The sequence below is a fragment of the Panthera tigris genome, chromosome B3, assembly GCF_018350195.1.
Source record: "Panthera tigris isolate Pti1 chromosome B3, P.tigris_Pti1_mat1.1, whole genome shotgun sequence".
Lineage (NCBI taxonomy): Eukaryota > Metazoa > Chordata > Mammalia > Carnivora > Felidae > Panthera > Panthera tigris.
In genome coordinates this window covers 83,069,617-83,075,616 of record NC_056665.1, presented here as the reverse complement: position 1 = coordinate 83,075,616, position 6,000 = coordinate 83,069,617, and positions in this window count along the sequence as shown.

The following is a 6,000-nucleotide window of genomic DNA, read 5'->3' as shown; positions in this document are numbered from 1 at the left end:
AATATCAGAAAGGAATGAATGTGTTCAGTTTGCCGTATTTAACTGGGAGCTTCTTTTCTCTAGGACTTTTCTATGAGATTCCATTCCAGATGAATCTTTTCTTTTTCTAAACTCTGAGTACTTACTGACTGTGTGCATTAATTTTGCATTTATTCATACTCTCTTAAGGGTTTCTTACAGTTTTGTGCATGGAGGCCTTGCTTCCCTAACTAAAATGTAGATCTTCTGTTTTATGCTAAAATATTAAGTTGACTTAAATGACTTTAAGATTTTCTTGAAGTAAGGATTTTTGTCTCTTAGAAGTAACCAAATTTTAAAAGTAATTAGGATTTGACAAATTTCATATATTGGTGTATCAATTCACATAGGCTCTAAACTCAGCTCATGGCTACCTCATCTAGTAGTAATGAGAACTAATCTACAAATCGAATGCTTTACACTTAGAATCACATTTTTAATCTTAACAGAGGAAAATCTTTACATAAAGCAGATTATCAACCCATTTTATATTCAAATAGAGATTTTCATCAACAATATTTTTGTTGATAAATGCTTAAACTAACCTATGCTACGCCAAGGTTATCGGGGTACAGAGAAGCCCCTGAGTGTGGGAACGTATCTTTACCTAATTTGGGGATTGTATCTGATATCTGTTGATGCATAACAACACCCCCCCAAACCTAGTGGCCTTAAACATTTAAACAACAATGTTTAACACTCATGCAGCTGCATTCAGCTGGTGGGTGAGCTGGGAGTTAGGCACTTGAGACAATCTATGTCTGTCTTTCCAAAAATCTGGGCTACTTCACAGCATGGTGGCCTTGGGGTTGCAAGACAACAAACTGAAGAGTGCACGAACTTTACCTTCCCCCTGCTTGTGTCACATTTGCTGATGTTACGTTGACCAAATCAAGTCACACGGCCAAGGCCAGAGTCGAGGTGGGAAGGGACTGGCAAGGGTATAAACACTAGGAGGTGTGATTCATTGGAGGTCATTAGTATAAGAATCTTCCACAGGATACAGAATAGATGTGCATTATAAATATAATTTATGTATCACTAAAGATGACTATAAATCTTCTAGCTAATATATGTAATATAAATACAATTTCCTGGAATTGCTGCACCTTTATTTTAGTACGATGGGGAAGACTGATATATGGCCTTCAAGACCCAGCCCACTGAGAATAGTTTGGCTTAGTGTAAAAAGACACAGCCCACTTACAATTCTGCAGCCATGCCGATCAGTCACCAGGGCAATGGTCTGTACCAGGCTGTAATCTAGCTTGGTCACCTCCATTTTCTGGCCCCTACATTACATCACTGCTCCCATCCATCAGCTTACAGTGGTACTACCCACCAGGCTGCAGGGCTCTGGCACATATGGCTGCCTTGTGTATGTGTGTGTGGGTGCGGGGTCTTTGGAAGAGTCCAGACGAGGACCCTGCAAAGAGCTGGGCCCAGGGCCAGAATCTCCAGTCTAATGGCAGTGTTCTGGAACAGGAGAGATTCAGTTATTCCTCTGCAAGTTGACCAACAGGTTATAATGAAAGCAAGTTTTCTGATCAAATTGTGTCAGATGGTCGCTTCTTAGTAAATTGAAACAAAAGCGCCTCATCTATCATCTGTGTCAAAAGTTGATATTTTGATTATTTTGCTCTGTTCTATCTGCCTCAGTACCTATAATGGCGCTTGATACCTAAATTAAATGAATCCCTAGTCCAGCATCAGGATTGAGCCAATTATGTCAGTTTTACTGGGGGGCCTAGAATCTACTAAACCTCTGGCAGCACCCAGTATCAATTAAGGATCAAACTGCGCACACCATCTTTAAAATAAACGACCTTGAAGACCAGTGGCATCCAATGGAAATATAATGCGAACCATACTTAAAAAAATATGTGAATAATAAATTTTGTGTAACTAAGTGTATCCAAAATATTATGTTAACATTGGAACTACCTACATTTCAGTTGCTCAATAGCCACATGTGCCTACCATATTGGACAGCACGGTTCCAGATTCTTAAACACTGTTCATTTTAAGGATTGGGTATGTCTCTAAAATAGTTTAGCCACTGCACATACTATTATGTTCGCTAATGAGAACCCAGTTTGAACACCCATTGTGTTAGCAAAATGTCTGATATTGACGAGAAAGGAATAACTGAAAAGCTTGTAGTAGCTACTTTGGGGATAGACATTTTTGATGAAATGTTCAGCCGACAGCAACTGGGATGCATATTCCTGATGAGCACAACTAACTGCCCCTGAGTGAGACTTAAAGTCACAGTGCAGAGTTTATTCTAATAGACAGTATTTTCAACGTAATTTTATACTGCCATTATTTTGGAAACTGTTCTAAAGAGCCGTGAGACAGATCTTCCAAGATTTTGTACATATACAAATATTCTAAAATCGTGTGTGTGCGCACACGGTCAAAGCATGCATACTTTAAGCCGAGCCGTCTTGGGTGTCTAAAGCTAAAGCTCTTTCCCATAACTTAAAAAAAAAAAACAAAAACATTTTTTTAATATGCTAACACCAGGGAGCCAGCGTCAGCATGGCCTATGATGGTGAAGCAGAGTAATGTTTTGAGATGCTCTCTTGGATTTTGTTTGCTGAATATTTTTTTCCTCTCCTGAATTTTAATTAGGTAGATACACCCCCTAGTATTTTCTGCCTGAGGGATTTTTGCAAGACCAAAAAGCCGAAGCCGCTTGAAGTCCATGCCTCTGCCTCTCATTTTCTTAACATGCCACGCCTCTTGAAAAGATGATGCTGGGGACCCCAGAGGTGAGGGGAGAAGAGGGACTGCTGGGGAGGTGAGGTGTCCCAGAGGCCAGGAGACAGTAGACAGTTGGCGGGTAGATGGGTGAACAGCAAGGCCAGGAGCAGTGCTTTGTGGCATTGCCCCAGGGAGATGCACAGCTTAGGGAGCCTGTGTCCCAGGCATGAGGGTTTTTAGTCTTGGCAGACAAGCTCCTGCTTTGGTGATAACCAGAGTGGAGTGATTAGTAGAGGGGCATTGGGAAAGCTTTGGTGGTGTATAAAACTCCCAAGAACTTGGTGCAATCATGTGGTGGGAATAAGGGGAAGGAAACCCCGATACTTATTGAGCCTGAAGAACAGCTAAGTAGGATTCAGAAGGATTTAAAGAAAATAGAATTTTGTGCTGCGTTTTCACACCTGAGTTTGGGCTGAGTTATCCTGTTACAAATGACGGTGTAGACACGCCAAGAAACTTAGGCCAAAGAACTGGATGGTTTTTTTTTGTGTTTCATCCCCTAGTTCAGTGGATCATGAATGGTTCACATCCTAATTGCTAGTTACTAAAGTGAACTTCACGCTGCATCGATAAACAGGAAGCCGATTTGTACCTATGGTTCTGCCTTGAGCCAAGTCATACCATTTTGCCAGGCCTTGGCTCCTTCTGAGGCCCCAAGATTCCATGAGATGTTCGTGAGGCACCTTCTATCTGATAGAGTGCTGGGCAGGAACCACAGCACGGAGGGAATCCACATGTCTATAAGGACATGAGCTGCTGCTGAAATTTTCCATTTTCCTGCAGGTTTTCCTAATTTCAAAGCCAGACTTCAAAAGACACTTAATAGGTAGAGAAAGCAGCTTCACAGACTTAGACTCATCTGTCTTTAGTGGTTTGTGTTTGGCTCCATGTAAACGCTTCAGTGGCACGGCTCTGTCTGGCTTTTGTATTTGTGAGAAGCTCCACATATCCTAGCCCTCTGATTCATTTCCAGCAGGGTGTTTTCTTCATGTCTGGTCTGCATCTGGGTGTCCAGGTGCCGAGGACTGGAAATTAGTTTCAGTTCTCCTAAAATGGCTGTTGCATCTCCTTTCTTGGTAACTTATATTTTCTCTGACTTGGGAAAATCAGTGGCTGGGACTTGACCCACAGCCCTGCTGTACAAAGAATCTTGACTTTGTGCAACTCGCTGAACAGTAGAGCCAAGTGGGCAGTTAGGCCACTGGAACTTGGGGTTCACTGATCTTTTTCTATTAAATAGCTCTCCAGGGGAAGTTTTCACGATATTTTGAGTGAGTCTTTTTTTTACTCCTCCTTTTGTAATCCAGATTAGAAATAATTCCAAATAATCTTTGGCATGAGACTAGATATAACCTTTAACTTTGATAAACTTCCGGGCCCTGATGACTGTTCATCTTTGCTAGTGAGTATCCTGGAATAGGTTGACTTTTAAAGATTTTGCTAGAGTAGTCATGATCGCTTTCTACGAGTAGGTGGGGTATTACAGTAGGTGCCATCTGATAACAATTTTGACAGGAAATACATGTGAACAGTTACTAAGAGCTTACTATAGTGTATTGAGCATTATATTACGTGCTCCACTTGGAGCACTTCCTTTGATGCTCATGATCTCAGGGAGATCATGATCACTTTGCCTTGACAGCCAGGGAAACAAGACAGACAGCCTAGGTATCTTACCTGCAATCACACAGCTTGAGTTGCAAAGCTGGGTTTAAACCATTGCCATCTGATTTGATGCTTCCTCTGTTCTCCCCAATTCATTTTCATTCTCTCTCTCTCTCTCTCTCTCTCTCTCTCTCTCTCTCCTATATATAGATCTACAAACACATACAGAAATTATCTGTATATAAAGTAGCTGTGTGTACATACTCCATTTGTAGATAATGATACACTCCATTAGATGTGGATTGACTGCCACTACTCTGTGCCAGGTACTGTTCTAGGTGCTGGGTGAGAAGCAAGAAATAGGACTGACTAGGTCTTTGCCATCAGTGGGGAGAGACAGGACATAGATCCATAAGGTCATCCCAGAAAAAGAGTGTTAGGAAGAAAATGAAATCGGTGCTGTGCTTTAGGATGAACTCCTGGGAGGGGGTTTCATACTGTGGTTGTGGAATGTGTCCTTGGGAGATTTTTGAGTTCAGACCTGAATGAAGAGAGAGAATCCCTCATGCCAAGATCTGGAGGAAGAACTTTGCAACTGGAGCAGAAGCCCTCAGGTGAGAAAAATGAGAGTGTGTTCAAGGGAAAGAAAGAAAGTCAGTGTGGCTAGAACATAATCAGCAGGACGAAGAGTGGGTGGAAATGAGGTCACAGAGAGATCTGAGAGCCTGTGGCTCTTGGCTGATGAAGAGCAAGGGGAGGGGGATCCTACGTGTGTGATGGCCAGAGGTTGATACATACTTATCTCATTTAATCCTCCCAATGTCTCTGGGAAGCAGGGACTGCAAGAGCCCCAAGGAGCAACCCCTTCCTGGAGCATTTTAAAGTTGACCGCAGAATGCTGGCAAACCCAGCTGAATTCACGCACCATGTGATCAAAACACCTACTGGCTGCTTGGGACTGACCGTGTCAAGTTATTATTCTTACATTTCTCTTCAGTCTAGCTTTCCTGGTGGTCCTCGGAGAATCTTCACTCTTCTTTGACGGTAGAACATATGCTACAGATCTCCCGCTTGTGTATTCTGCCTAGTCCGTTAACATTCATAATCAAAATATTTTCTTTTTATTGTTGACAGCAGTGTTCTCTAAGAATCTTTGGAGTTGCTCATGTAATACACGAGGATGAAAAGTCTGATTTTTTTCCATTCATTCCTTGGACCTGGATTCACTGAACACGTTTGGATCGTCCCAGGTTTCCACTGGGACTTGGAGCAGCAGAGCTGGTGCCGGGAAGCTCTATGTTGAGTGTGGTGGCTCAGGGGACACGCTGGTCTGCCCAGGTGCACCTCCCCTTTATCCACGTCTAAGGCATTTTTACCTTCTGTGTTACAGAATTTTGTAACTAAGGGTTCAATTAAAAAAACAATTCTTTGTAGGGTTTGCTCATTTTCCTGCTATATGACTATGAGCAAATCATAGAACCTCTGATAAATGTCAGTTCAAGTGGATCTTTCTTTTAGGATCACTGTATTAAACATGGTGTATAAATGGGCCTTTGGCCCCATGCTTCCTTATAGTTACTGTCCCTTTTTTCCCTTCCTTTTACAGCA